This window comes from Morone saxatilis, unplaced genomic scaffold, assembly GCF_004916995.1.
Source record: "Morone saxatilis isolate NCDOM2014 unplaced genomic scaffold, NCSU_SB_2.0 Contig0, whole genome shotgun sequence".
Lineage (NCBI taxonomy): Eukaryota > Metazoa > Chordata > Actinopteri > Moronidae > Morone > Morone saxatilis.
Genome location: NW_023339650.1, coordinates 10,960,314 through 10,976,681, shown reverse-complemented (window position 1 = coordinate 10,976,681; position 16,368 = coordinate 10,960,314). Strand labels below are relative to the sequence as shown.

General features: G+C 41.0%; 1 protein-coding gene across 2 annotated transcripts in view; it reads right to left on the bottom strand.

Moving 5' to 3' along the window:
- The window catches only part of ncoa2 (nuclear receptor coactivator 2), a gene marked incomplete in the record, with an annotated part of 54,326 nt that overhangs the window by 31,451 nt on the left and 6,507 nt on the right, over window positions 1-16,368 (bottom strand). For both annotated transcript variants that reach the window (XM_035665027.1, XM_035665110.1), the window contains 1 exon segment: window positions 9,157-9,242.

Genomic DNA, 16,368 nt, shown 5'->3' with positions numbered 1-16,368 from the left:
ATCTACAAGACTTACCTTCAAGTAACGGCATGAATATTCAGTCAAAAATTGCGCATTGCACTTAAGAAAAAACAAAACAAAAAAAAAAAAAGAAAAAGGAACAACTGACAACCAGGCTAGTCTGCCTCTGCGCATCCCCAAATATTCAAGAGAAATGGACAAAGCTGTATTATTTAGAAAATAATTACACAATAGCATTAATAGTAATATCAATAATACTGTAATAATACACACGACTCACTTGGAGTGTAGTTATTAGACTAGTGAGGTAATAAAAAGAGCGCAACATAATTTTGGCACACATACACACACGCACGCGCACACACAATCCAACGCTGGGGGCACAGGTTGATCCACTCCAGGAGAAATGAGTGAAAATGGAGCGGAGAAAGAGATTCAATCATTTCTCTCTGATGGTGCGGCTCTCCCCAGAGAGACTGAAATGAGAACACGGCGCTTTGCCCACAGCACCAGACTGCACGCTCAACCATGTACCACGAAAAACCCATTCGTTACACGATACAGAGCAAAGCCAGCTCACAGCAAGAGCCGAGTGGGTTTATAATCACAACATGTGTTCGTGTGTGTTTACTGGGTACCTCCGAGGATGCTTCACCTGTAGTGGTTTGTAAGTGTCACTCAAAAATTTAATGTATCTTGTCTGCTCTTTTTGAAATCAAGCTACGAGCTGTGCGATCTGAGCTAAGTAAGAATTCATGTTGTGACGGTTACGTGGTATTCAAAGTGACAAGCTCGCTGAGGGCCATTTCTGTCACACCCCACACACTGCTATCTTGGGTTTTGCCTGCTAAAAGATAAAAGATAAAATGTCATTTGGTTATGGTAGGAGTTTATGTTGTGTTCTTAATCTAAATCATTCACAACAACTTGAGAGCCATGGGAAAGTTTGTGCAAATGTTGAGCATCCATACCAACATATCTTTTATTCCACTCCTCCTCTTACCCTGCAAGTCAGTGCAGGCTGAACTCCATGCCACTAAATGAAAGAGAATCAATTATTGATCAAAGCAATGTCTTATTAATTACCACCATCATCTGCATCATGGTGGTTAATGGACTTGGATTTCAATATATGGGGCGATATCTGCTGCATAGAAGATGTGAACACTTGTCGTCTTCCAAAGCAAATGGTGACATTTAAAAAATATACGCACAATATTGGTTGATGCAAGATGGGTGATCTTCAGACCTTTGCTTTGAAGGGGTTATGGAAGGAAAGAGAAAAGGAAAGACTGAAAAGTGACCTAGAGAAAGAAAAAGAAAGTTTTTTTCACCCAGCACAGCGCACAAGGTTGGGGCATGGTGTGTTGTGATACACTCTCAGCCTCTCTAACCATGGAAACGGCTGTGACACACACCACTCACTGCTCAGCCGTTACATAAGGCATAACAGAGTACAGCACAGCACAATGTAGAGCAGGGGAGGAATAGCATAGCTTAGCAGAAGCAGGCTAAACTAAAAAGGGAGCTAGTGACCATGCAAACTTGAGTCTGGCTCCCTCCTGGCCTGGAGTGACCTACTTAAAGCTAATGGTAGGGTCTGTGCTCAAATGGATGAAGTCAAAGCAGTGGTGATTGGCCAGAGACGCAGAGGAGACTCTGAAGGGTAAAACCCATTTCCACCGTTCTGTTGACAAGTGACTTGAGTACTATTGGCCTGCGCAGTGTACGGACAGGTAATGAACACAAATGTCACTATGCATGTGTCCTTGCATTATGCTCTTTTGAATGCTATCAGGATGTCTTTATGCCGTGGCACTGTGCTGTCCACTGAAATGATAAGTGTCTATAGCAGAGGTTATGTGCTTTTATTAATGACAACAGAAACAGGCCATTAAACTCTCATAGCTAAGTGGCACTCTCTGCTCCTATTGGTTGTGCCTGGGCTTTCCAGCACAAGTTACCATGGGGATTCTGGACCTGATTGGTTGTGCTCGTCCCGCTGGGGCGAATATGATTGGTTGCCTTCGTCTCCTTGACATGGCAGTAATGATGGGTCAGTGTACGTTGAGACAAATAAGAGAGACTGGAAGTACCGGGCACGTCTCAATGACACCAACGCAGACAGCCAGACAGCTCGGCCAGCAAGCTGGCAGAACGCTTTTTGTTGCTGGGGGGTCCAATCTTCACATGGGCAGACTAGTGAGGGATTTCTAATCCTAGAGAATGGCCTGGATCTCTGGGCAGCTATAAACAGCTGGGCACTGGTGTTAGCACTTACTGTACAGAGATGTGTCACCGAGTTAATTGTCAACATCGGCCACTAGGGGAAAGTTCCTCTTTCTTGCCAGGGCTTTCGCAGGCCACAGTAATGCCTAGAAATAACTGAAGGGTAGCATGTTGGTTCGATGTTGTGTTTAGGAAAATCTAACAACGTAAAGGAATATGTCCTATGAAACAGCAGAAACGGTGGGATAGAAGGCATTGGTTGTCAAACACAAACATTTTGTTGGTGATGGAAAAATATAAATCTGTAAAGCTGTCAGTTACACACTCGGCCACACACAACACACAATGAGTCATCAGAGATGTTGAGGCAGTGATGTTCAGGATGATAGAGTTGTTGATGATGACACAGACACAAGCTCCGAGCTTAGTCCAGGATGATGCCTACCAATCGTTCCAAAACGTTCCGTATGACACATGCATAAATTATTCACTCAAAACTTCTGTTGCTTGACAATTGAAAAAGAACAGCACAACAACCAATTTCACCTTTTTAAACTGAGTCATTTAAAAGGGAAGCAAAGAGCAACAAAAGGTCATGTCTGACACAACTAAGTGGCCGTGAAGACAACAGGACAACACAGCTCAATTACCGAGTTCACTGCTGTGGACAACACAGCTCGTTAGCCATCTGAAAAAAAGAATTACAAAGGAATGAGTCTCATTTTCAATATTTAAGACTAAACTGTGGTTAAAAAAATGTGGTCTAGTTAAAAAAAACATTTATGGTCTAGTGTCCTACTTAATTTTATTTACTGAAAACTTCACAGTAATATAAAGGAATCTGTTAAGAGGGACATTTTTTTTTATTGTTACATCAAATCAGTTACAATCAATCCGTTTAGATTATCTAAGATGTGTTGGCCTAACTGTGGTGTAACATGGTGTAACACATGTGTAACATTACTGCTTTGGGAGAGTTCAGCTGTTAAAATACTCTGGATGGAAGCAATATTCCTCATGTCAGAGTTTTTCAATGTTAATTTCCCAATATGCATGTCTGCTGAGCCAAAGGCTAGACAATAATGTGGGAGTGACTGGTAACTGGCTCTGGACATTGGGTTGCTTATGCACTAAAAGATTAATTTTTTCATACTGGAAGGAGCCTAAACCTGGTTGTATCACTAAGGACTCTTGGCTGGAGGAATATCTGGATCTGCTGAACATGGAGCAGGCAGCCTGCCTATTAAAGGACTTTGATAAGAGACTAGAGAACCACTGGGACACTGCAAGTTATTTGTCAGATCGTGCTGTATATAATAATTGTTATCTGTCCTTGCAGTTCAGGACTGTAACACTTTTCTCTCTCTCTCTTTATATATATGCACATACAGAAACACATGCTGTAGCGGGTTCTGGGTGCCACCCTTTCTGAGCATAGATCCGTGCATGCGGAAGAGTCTGCCATCCATTCACACAACTGTGCTGTGTGCAGATATCACTGACTACTGCAATGTCGGGTACATGGGGGTTGGGTAAGTAACCTTGTTATGCATTTGACTGATTGACATATTCTGGAAGGCATCATCTACCAAATTTGCACTTCATCAAGCTGTCAGGTCATTTAGTTCATTAGTATTGTAAGTTGAGACATATGGCCCATCAGTTACTGCAAGCTACCTTATGTTAGTCACAGACAGTGTGAAATCATCTGAGCCAGAGTGCTGAAGGGAAATACAGCTACTCACACCATATTTCCATTCAAGTAAGAAAGGATAAAAGAAAAAGTGGCACCTGCTTTTATTTAAAATAAACTTCCCCCTAAAAAATGCACAATTTCTCATATTTTCCAAATTTTTGGAAATGTCAAAGGATAATGAAAAGGATGTCATCTTTTTGGGAAAAAGTCTGTATGATCATCTGCTAAAGGGGGGATGCATCTTACGCTTGAAGTATGAACTGCTATCTACAGTTTGTTTGGCCAACTGCTTGCTGTTGCTGGCAAAGCACTGGTAGGCTGACGATCACTGGGAAAGTACAGACTGAAGATCTGACTGGAAATGATGCTGGGAACATGAGGTTAATTGGAGCAGGTAGCCTTCCATGAAGTTGTTTTGCTACTCTGAAGTTGTGATGAGCTTAGGTTTCCCCTTACATAAGTGTAGTAAACACCTCTACTCAGACTCTCCCCGCCTCTTCCCATCCCTCTCACACAAACACGCTTATAAGACAGCAACCATAATTGTATATTTGTGTGCTGACAGGTCTGCCCTGCCAGTGTGAACTCAACACTTCTCACTTCATTACAGGTTTTCATCTTCACCATGGCCTATCGGTGTGACTGACTCACAAGGCTAAATGAAGGGTTAGGTTATTAAACCACTGTAAACAGCCACAACCACTGCCTCAGCAACACAACATTGACGATATTCCAATATCTGAACGTGTATATTAGACTAATACATGACCATGAGGTTTTAATATCTCCATAATATTCTAAGAGATATGTGAAATATTAAAACTGTATACAATGACACAAACAAATTAACAATGCCCACATTTGACCAAACAAGAACAAAAAGAATACACACAGATAAAAACAAGTTTAAGTTTGAAAAATCAATTGACTTTGAAAGCACTAGGTGCACTTGAGGGAGGTGATCATAAGTGTGTGTCATTGCTTATGTCTTGGGTGTCACAAGAGCAGACTCTCCAGGACGGAGCTGGAGCCAACCAGTCTGGCGAGGGAGGAATGCAGAGACAACAAGGGGCTGCTGCCGCCCGGAGTGCTGGAGATGACAGCGTTTCTTCCTGTCAAACTCAGCTGGTACAACCTGTGCATGACATGCTCTATCAGACTGCAATAAACCTCAAAAGCACAACAAATGAATACTAACTGCACCTGTCAGGCCATGAAGCTATCTAAATGCCGTGATACAAAATGTTTCACCTAATAGAGGACACACATTGCCAGGAAAACTTACACTGAAACCGCGATATCAGACGGCACGGTGACATGGTGCTATTGGCATATGTCAACTGTGGTAAGCCTCCAGAGTCTGTTGCGATGTCATCTCCTGTGCATCAGTTTTACAACAAATGTGACAGTGATGTAAAAATGTACCTCTTTTACTGAATTTTGAGGGTAAGAAGGAAACTGTTGAAAGGTAACAAGCTAAAACAAGGTGTACAATCACTGATGCCTTAAAAATTAAGTAACAAAATAAGACAATTAGACCACGGTTAAGTGGTGGCTATAATGGTTTCTTATGTGTGATAATTAATAATACACCTACATAATTCATTTTTAGCTCATTCATACTGTGAAGGTATGACCATACCATTTCATCATCATACAAATGTCTGTCATCCAAATAAAGGACTTTCGGCAGGTTGTAATTAAAAAAATATTGCCTGTGGGGTCATGTAAGACGTAACAGTGTAACATTTAAATATTACATATGTTACACTGTTACACACATTTTTATATACACCCCCTGGCCACTTTATTAGGTACACAGATACAATATAATACAATCCAGTGCAACCGTTGTATCTTTACAAATCTTATAGTGGACTGGAGTTAAAATACCTCACTCGCATTTGATTTTACATATACCTAATAAAGTGACCAATGAGTGTATATTAGTATTATATTATATTATATTAGTAGTAGTTTGTAATGTAATGCATTTTCTCCAAAAAAACAAAACAAAAAAAAACAAAAACAAACAAACAAACCACTGTGACTACATCTGTGACACTGTGTTCAAACAATCATGTCTAACTACAAGACAGGTTTTTTTCTTTAACCAAGTTCAGCTGCCATAACCGCACCATGCCTGGCTGCATGCACAATACTGGGGGGGGGGGGTTTTAAAAACACTGAATCACCCATTCCAGTCATAGAATAATGCGAATAATGGAGGGGCGAAAAAATGGATGCCAAAAGGGGAAAAATCATCGTCTGATTGCCAAGGGGAGAGGGCCATGTTGCCAGTGTGCCATTCCGTATCATGTGGGTTTAGCAGGGTTTGATTATAAAGACACACCCAGTGCTTCTGCGATGCTCACAGAGTGCTGGGCATGACTGTGCATTAAACTGCCCATCAAAAAGCTATTGGAAGGTTGATAGTCTCTGCACATATAATAATGAGGGGGGCCTTCCAGAAAGTTGGCAAAACCACTTGCGAAGCACTGAAACAATGTCTTGCTGGTGTGTAATCTCGTCCTCACATGGCTTCTTGGCACAACAGGCCCCGAGAGAGAAAGGAATTTGGAGAACAAGAGCGCCACCAATTAAAGACTGCTTCTGGAGGGCTGCCCAACATGGGCACATTTATTTCCCCAAACTGAATGAGGAAAATCATGACAGGGGGGGAGGCGGCCCAGGGGAGGACTTGTGTCTTCTCGTTGTTACATCTCAATATTTGCCAAGTTGGAGCAAGAAGTGCTGAGAGAGCAAAAACACACAGAAAACATGTTGGAACCATGTCAGATGGTATTTAAACACAAACATGTATTTGAAAATAATATCAATTCAACAGAATGCAAACTTGGGGTGGGGGTCTGTGGTGAACTCTGCCTTGCTGACAGCTGCCGTTACCTTGAACCAGATGTTCTGATATTAGGTTTGGGTTCAAGGAGAGGCATGGGGAGGCAATGTTATGATTGCTGGATGATAGATTGAAAGAGATTAAAGAACGTGAATTTGAAACCTTGAATCTTCGGCGAATTTAACAAGACTTGAGTGGATGAGCATGTCATGCTGCGAACATACAGAGCGAATCAGATCAATGACAGGAACGAGATGGGAGAAAATGATAGATCAGATTGTAGAGAGAGATAAGGAAAGACGAGGAAACAAAGGAACAAAAAATGGGGTCACGGAGAAGGTTCAATGAGTGATGACGATGTGTTCAGTAGACCATGGGTGTCACTGTTCAGAGGCTGTATGTTCATATACAATCACTGCTAAGGAACAGAATTACATTATATATGTGCATATAGTCAACTCTCAGCCTCTCTTAAGCTTCACTTTTTATCACTTGCCTATTTGTGCGCCCTATTCAGTTTAAAATTCAGCTTAAAATACATTTAAAACACCCCCCCAACCCCCCCCCCCCCCCCCGCCAAGTATATGTGGTTACTCAGTACACAAATCTACTTCATTCAAATGACAAAAACACACAAATAGACCACTGTGGTTGACTTAGTACACAGAGAGGTACGCACCTTGCCTGCTACCAAGTCCTACTCTAGAATCACGGCAAGGTAATGGCTCTAAGTGCCGGAGTGCAACCGAGAGCCAGACCACCCCCCACCCCACACACACATTTACTGAAAGCTGATCAGGCTCATGAATCTTTAACACTGGCAGTCACTTCAAGATGTCGCAGGATGGGAAGGGGAGGGGTTTTCTGTATAATAAGCACAGAATGCTCTGGCTGTCAGAGAGGAGGAGAGCTTGATTCAAGAAGAGGGAAGAGAGACAGAGTCAGGGGATGGCAAAATTGATTAACTGGTATAAATAAGCACCTCTCCACAACAATCTAGTCAACAATTCATCTGTGGCTGAGAGCACTGCCTGAGGGGGGATTCAGATGTCACTGTGGAAACCAGATTATTGAATAAGGTTAAATATGGGGACATTCTGAGCTAATATCCATGTATGGTCTGTATCAGGGTCAATCAAGGTATTTTTAATTGATTATTATTGATCGATATTGCCACATATCCATATGTAATTCTTTGTCTATTGTAGCCCATTGTGCTCTGGGTATCTTAGCTGTAAAAAGACCTCATTGTGTTCTGTTAAAAACACTGGAAAAAAGTGAACTGCACAGACAACGAGTCAGCAGTTTCAATGAATTATGCCACACTGACAGTGCATAGCCGCTTTAAGCAAATAAATTAATTCTTAAAATAGAATTTTCAGGTGTACTATGCCTCTACAATATTACTGTTGACATAACATCTGTATTATGTTCACAACACAACAGATATTATACGAAACACTGCAGGACACTATAGGAAATTCAATTAGCGTCACCATTTATTACTGCAGGTCAACTGTAAGCTACATGTACACTGTGTTAGGGTTTTTATGTAGCAAAATATAAATATTGGATGGAGACTCTGAACACACATGCTACATTAGATGACCCATATTGAGGGCAGGAAAGAAAAAGCACTTGACCACAAAAAAGTTGCAAATATTCTCATAAAATGGCACATTAGTAAAAAAGAAAGTCCGGCAATTTAAGTCAGGTCAGCTAATGCAAACTATTAGTTTGAGGAAAGAACTGCTGGCAATACAGGAATCCTAAAAGACACATTCTAGCCAACACCATCTGAACTGTAACCTGTAAAGTAACAGAACCTCGCAGAAGGAATGGTGGTTTTAAGAGTGAAGCTTTTTTCCACACAAGATGGATGAATACTGCAGACCAACGGGACTATTGGATGCAGCCCTCACTTTTACAAAACGGCTGGATCTGGACACTACCAGCAACAAAAAAGAAGAAAAAAAAAAAGTCAAGCAAGATCTGTGTGGAAATGGGGGAAAGAATTCAGCAGTGGCGATATCACAGTATATCTGTACAAGTCAGGGAGACCCTCAAACTGAAACAATGTTCAAAACTGAATTCTGACATCTGCAAAAAAAGCTCTCACTATGTGGCTCATCTGGAAAAATGGCTGGAGGTTTTTAAAACAAAACCACCATAAACACTCTTCCTTTATAGCAAGAGAAATTATCTAAGAAACACAAGCCAATAAAACAAATACTGCAGGAGTGGGGCGTTTTGACACCTGGGATTGTTTTTACTGATGCACAAAAGGCCAAGTCTAATCTTTAAAGAAATACTGTACAATTGGTAATTTTTGTGTTTGGACTGGAGTATCTATTTGCCACATTGCACAGCGGAGTTGCGTAAAAGGAGAGTTGGCTGTGGCTATGCTTCTCACCTTGGTTTCAGTCCAGAGAGTCCCTCAGGCCATTGCAGCAAGACGATAATGCTAGGAAACCTTTGAGCATCATCCACTTCTCCCTGCTGAAAGAAATAACAGTAAAATTGGGATGTACATAGTGTGAATCAGCACAACTCTCATCACAAAGGTAGAACAGTGTAAGGTACGGCTTCAAGATTGTGGCTGCAATGTACGGTGCAATTTTTGTACTGCCATAGGTACGTATAACAAGTGAAGATGTAATAATATCTGTAGGGATAAAACTAACAATTATTTTCATTATGGTTTAATCTACTTTTTTTAAAAATTTGTATTGCTTTTATTCAATGTTACGGCATAACAATGCTTTAAAAGACCACATTTGGAAAACAATAACACCCCACAAAAATACCATTCCTCACAAACAGATCCTCAACAGAGGACAAGGACAGCTCCTGTGGAAATCTCATCAGAAAAACCAAGAGAAATCCTTGAAAGACATACACAGAGGGGACCTCATACAAGGCTGCTTAGGTGTGCTGAGGTTTCCTGATTGGGCAAAAAGGATTTAACCTCATGCTGTCCATGTTTTATCATTAAATGCACAAAAAATACTCTTAGCCCCTACATTTAAAAAAAAGTAATGCTTTACTACAGCATGCATATTACAAATCATACTGCCAGTTCTCACAGCCAAGTCCCACTGAGTAAACTCATGAGTTTTAATACACAGTTGAAAACAGCTAATTAGGAAAAAAACAGCTACTTCAACGCTGCTGTACTTGTTTGTTTGTGTGTGTGTGTGTTTGTTGTGTGTGTGTGGTGTGTGTTGTGTGTGTGTGTGTGTGTGTGGTGTGTGTGTGTGTGTGTGTGTGTGTGTGTATGATCAGTCTAACCCTCATGTACATGCACCAGAATGTCAAAACCCTTTTTAGCCAGCAAAATGTAGCAATTTTAAATAGCCACAGCCATTCGGTTGACTGTTAATATGCTTCTAACACACAACACCTCATCTTATATAGTACTAACCGTTTGCATTAACTTAGCATGGAGCTGCAAGTTAAGTGTCTACAGGGTCTTTTCATCTCCTCGGGGACCTCAAAGCCTATTACATGGTGGAGCACACTGTGCCTTTTTAATCACGCCACACAATTAATTAGACAGGAGAAAAGTTTCAATTTTAAATCATATTCCCATTTGGATAATTATAAAATGCAACTGGTAACTCAGAAAAAGGACTCTGCTAGGCTATTTGGCTTTGCTGGAAAAAAAAAGATGCTCCCAATGAAAGGTTTCTGTAGAAGAGCTCATCTTGTACTGTGTGTAGCCCAATAAAGGGAGAACCAGTCAGCCAGCCTCCTCTTGGCCTGGGTGATTTCTCCCAAATACGTGCCAAGTGAGCCAGCTGAGGAATGCACTCACGTGATGTCATGTGCTGACATAACTGCAGAGTAAACCGATTCCCCTTTTGAACCCTGCACAAGTCCGTAGCTTGAAGCCATATGGAAAGGTGATATTCAGTACTATGAATTACAGTGCACCACACATTCAAACAGCTGAAATCTGTGATGAGTGAGGGAAGGTGACCAAATTCCCTGTTTTAACATAAAACCTTAACAAAAACTCCTCTTTTGCATCTGTGTAGGACTTCAATTCAAGTATTTTAAAAACATAAATAGCTGTTATGACTTGAATTCTACAGTCAAGCACCTTTTGAATGAAATTTTGTAACTCATATTTCTCAACTCCACCTTCCTCTTTTCCTTTTCCCTTTCCTGCGTGGCTCTTAGTTCTCATCCTCTGGAGGAATTTCCTCTGAGCTTTAATGCTGTCACATGCTCAGTCTCAGTCCGGCCCTTGATCTGTGGACTGAGTGACAGAATAAGGCAGAGTGTATTGGACTAGTTTAACAGTAATCTTTTTTTTTTTTTTTTTTTTTTTTTTTAAAATCACCAACACTGGTTCAAACACTTCCAAGTGATACATTTCTTTTACAGTGCGATGAGTCTTTCCTTTATTATAAATGTAAGTCAACTGCTAAGAAGATCCATTTAAAAACAGTGATTTACTCTCAGAAAATCAATCAGCTCTACAACAGGAAGAAATTAATCATAGCTAGTTGTTGTCATGCGACACAGAAATATATAGTTTTACAAGCAATACTGTAGCATCTGTACATCCACTTACATCCATCACTTTAAATGAGTCCCGTCATCCAGGACCCTGGTGTGGTAGCCTGTGCCATCAATTCAAATACATTTATATGCAAGTTTAATGCCCCATGTTAGTCAGTACTGGTAATATTAACTTTACTGATTCTGATTCTGATTCTGATTCTGACATTAGGGGTGTGATCCAAGACGAGTGGCAAGTCACACCATAAGTATGCACGCATATACTGTATGCCTGCATGCATGCAAATCAATCATCTAGACACACTCAGAAGCAGAAGACCTCCTGAGGAAAAAGGATGTGCCCCTTTAGAGGAGCTTTCTATCTCTGAAGGGCTATTCTACATGGCAAAGAAGTGTTGGATGACACATGGTGGAACCTAAACAAAAACACGCAACCCTGCCAAGGCTGCCACTGAGCTTTAGCAGCAACATTAACTGAGTTTCATGTTACCCTGAATATTGGATAGATAGATGACGCCAGAGAAATATACACACACAACAAATTAAAACTAACATAAATTCCTCACACCTTCTCCAAAACTTGACGCAGGATCATGGGAGTATGTCATTTGCCCAATACACTCACAGCCCAACCATCTGTTGGTATTTAAAGGGATTTAAAGGGAGGTCAAAGATCATCAGGTTAAAAGTTCAAGCTACACTTAAACAGACTGTAACCAATTAAACCATAACTGGTAATAGACACATTGCACAGAGAGAAACCTTACCTTATCCTTCGTGTGATAAAACAAAATGTTTCCCGTCAACTGAAAGTGAAACAAATGTGTGTGAACTGAAACTGAGCAGAAAAACAAATACCATAAGCTAAGTGACTGAATTACTACAACTGATTTCAACTCCAAGTTCATACAGCCTAGGGAGTGGTTCACTGTCATCAGACAACAGCTATTTCTTTTGACAGAACCAGATTGATCATGGGAGGTGAGCAGAAATGCTGCCTACAGCCAAGCTTTGGGAGTAGCCTAGTTGTAATCCCTTCTTTCTTCCAGAGTTGGCAATGGACTCCTTCTGAGTGAAAAGCTTTGTCACCCAGGCTGGCCTAACAATGCTAATGAGCTGGCTAATCAGGTTCAGATAGGACAAAAGGGTAGATAGTTCATGTGCTAGAAATTGACCATAATGGCCAGGTCACAGAAGGGCTAAACACCAATGGAGCCCCTACTGGGTGCCTTTTGAATGGCCCACTAATGGCCTTCAATTCAATAAGTATCTAGGCTGATGTCCACCCTAATGAAAACACCTGGCCTTTTAGCTCTAGTCAACGCCAAGGTTTGGTCAAGAACTTCTTCCTAACCAATAATCAATGGATTTTGGTCCATCTACGGGGGGCTGCAAAGGAGAAACTGCGAGGTGCGATAAACCACACAATCAGATTATCCAGCAAAACAAAGATTTCGTCATATGCATAAATCACAGGGCGACAAAAGCATATGTTTCGCCACAAATGGGGCTTGTGACAGCTTAAAGTATTGTTTTATAAGCTCATAGCAGCAGGTTTAGACCTGACCCTGGGATTTGGGAGAATCTAAAACTTTACTGCCTCAGTTATGTGTTGGGATGCCGAAATCAAGGCACTCGATGGGTATCAATAATGTCAGTGGAAATGCTTAATCTCAAACATTACAGGAATGTGGGTGTACTGGATTTCTCCAGGGAGATGTTTAACTGTACAGCTGTAAAGCACAACACAACTGAAAAACTAAGTTGTTTTGTTCAAATGTTACTAGCCAATCAATTGATCACCATTGTTTTTTGTGGTTGGTGAGTGAAGTTAATTCACTTGGCTGATGGCTGGTGCTAATTTTGTGCCCTGCTCACTGTCCTTGGAATGTGACAGCGTCATCAGAGCGTCATCAGAGCACGAGGATTTCCATGTTTAACCCAAACAGTGTATGCACAAAAAGGTACACAACTGGTCTTTCAGCTTTTGAACCAAATGAACCTAGGCTACACCTTTTGAGCATATTTCAATAACATGTGAATAAACAATCTTTGACTGCTAAAGCAAATTCACAAAAATGCAATTACATAATCAGAGTATATTTAGGATAGGCAAAAAGTGAGCTGTAGTAAACAGTATTTTTTTTTTTCAATTTTACTTAACTTTCACCATTATTTTAAAAAGAAGCACGATGCCGGAAGCTGTAAAGATTTGTACTGTTATGACAGAAAATCCTTTAGTCTTGGGGACATCAGCATATACAGAGATCCTCACATAAAACTATTACTTAATACACTTTGGCACTGTGCCAACAGATTTCAACGGGCCGCTCTGATGCAGATGCAACCCTGTGCCAGGTGCCCTTACATCTGTTGCTCAAACAGCAACAGCCAGCTCCTTCAGCTGTGACCTCAGGGACAGTAAACACAAATGTTTAAGTAACATAATGAGACTGATAAGACGTGTTGTTAAAGGGGAGTCATAATGACAAGAGAAGGTAAGTGTGTGTGGAGCTCAAACAGTCTTGTCCTTTTGTGTGTCAGAAAGAACAATTTGTATGTACAGCAGATTGTATCATGCTTATACGATGATTTGAAGCTCATCTTGTGACTGTTCTGCATTTCAACTGCATATCTGTTGTGCCTTTGTATGTGTGTGTGTGTGTGTGTGTGTGTGTCTCCACCATCTTTTATTGCCTGTCACAGTTTGTAAGGAATTAGTTCCCGTGGAGGCCTGAGGCTGTACAGTGGAAGGAGACTCAGGATAAGGAGGTGCCATGTTACAACGGAGGGGAGGGAAAGAGATCAGCTGACACAACTATGTCACTTTATCAGCCAAACACTTGAGACAATGTGACAGGCCAACGTTCAGACCCACAACAAACGCACATACACTGTCTGATGGATCTGCAAAACGCAACTAAACCAAAAGAAGTTCAATTTGGATTTGAATGAAGAAGAGGAGAGTGGATAGGACAGAGGAAGAGGCTCAGAGTGTTTGTCTGCTCCATTGAACCAACGTGTGAGCAGGGTAATAATCTGTGGAGCACGTTTAGGGGGATGCCTTTAAACCCCAGCATTACCTGATTAAGAGTGCTGCTGCTCTGACAGTGGAACATGTAATTGGACCAGACAGGGCAAAGAGCAAAGTGAAGCAGCCTTCTCTCCCTCTCTCTCAGTCATTCTCTCCGTTTACAGTCCCCTGGTGAAACACTCAGTGACAGCCAGGTCAGGTAGACCCTACAACTGTGGCTATTTAACCTTTATTTTACCTATTTAGCGAGGCCAGTCGCTGACAAATAGTCACTAATAGGAGCTAAAATGTTTTTCCATGTTGAGTTTGCTGTGTAACGGATTACAGCAGCACCCATGTTTGAAGTAAATCTGTTGAGATGTCTCCAGTATAACATTTGGGAATAAAGACAGTGTTTGTCACCTCCTACCCTCGCTAATAAAAACCATGTTTTACTACCAACATTATATTATACAAATTAATTTACGGTGACAAGCACACGCCTCCATTTCCATCTAAACAGGCTACTGAATGATGAAACAGGACAATGGTCTTCATTTCACACACAGTGGTGGCATCTTTCTGGCCATGTGCATTTATTACATTAAGGTACAGCAACCAAAATATACAGTACATGGACAGCTATCAAATTTAAGCAGTTTTCCGTGTTCACCGTGACTCAAAGTGTCCCAATTAGTGTAAGGCAAACATTCAGTTTTTAAGTATGTCCATGTCTTGACAGGGGGAGTGAACAATACCGTGACATCTGAGGTGAATTAATTCCTTCATCTCCTGTCATCACTTCTATTAACGGTCAAACAACTCCACCCCTACACTGAGCTCTTAAGGGAAGTTATTGTCTGTCGGCTTCTGTAGCAGCAGCAGCAGCAGCAGCAGCAGCATCGGTGGAACATCGTGCCTCTGCCTCTCCTGTGTAATCTCCTCTCCAATGAGTGCCTTTGTTTTGCACTCCACAGCCAGATGAGATGGGAGGCGGTTTTGTTTTGATGGCCCACATCTTCAGGTGCCAAAACCACAAACCTCTGGAGTAAAGGTATGAATGGGAGCACTTCGACATGCAAATAAACACAGGCACACTTGCATATTCCATGTGGGATGAACACAGGTGTGTGTGGAAGGGTGTAATTAAATTATGTAGAATTTCAGTGCCTGCATATGTGAATTACAAACATAATCGCTATGTTTTAGTAGAACAAACACACAAAACCAAAAGGAAAGGAAAACGCTTAAAAGAAATGGCCTTTACTTACTAACATAGTCACCGTCATTACCCATTTGATTCAAAAGAGCTGGCCTTTTAGTGTGGTGGCAGTGGTGGGAGGCTGCACTCACGACATGATCTTCATTTCTAAAACATATGTAGTGCATGTTTATGACCAAGAATGCTTTCCTTCTCCTCTACTCCACACTAAAAAAAAAAAAAAGGACATGCCTGCCTTATTTTATCTAAATTACTATCAATCAACAGATCCCCCAAAAACTAAAAACCAAGAATACATTTGTCATACTAGCAAGTAGTGTCTCCTAAGCCGAAGCTCGTCATTGCCTTTGTTTCCAGTTCACGCTTTAAAACTCCACTGCTATCCAAAAGCACATGAAAGAGTCATACTGTTGCATTCAGGTTACATATTCCTTCATTACAAATCAACACAGCAGGTGCAGTGTGTTTTTCTCAGCTGGCCATCCTTGCAAAATAAAGTAAACACCGAACCTTCATGCTTGTAGCATCTAAAACATATAATTTATAAAAAATACAACCTGGATTCTGTATAAATGGGTATGGAGCCCTGGCAGTATGATGTGTGTATTTTACCTTTGTGACGTTTTCCTTTACATTTGTAAATGATGTGAGAAGGTTTGGACATTTTCTACACACAATCAAATTCTCCCTGGTGAGATCAGAACTATCACAATCAAACAATAACCCATCTGGTGTCGAATGCTAATCACCACCTCTCACAGTTTCACATTTATGATTACAAAATTGATACTTTTCTTTTTAAATCTTGTCAAATTAGGGGACATAATTGGTACACTCTGTTCTATGTCACTGTACAATAC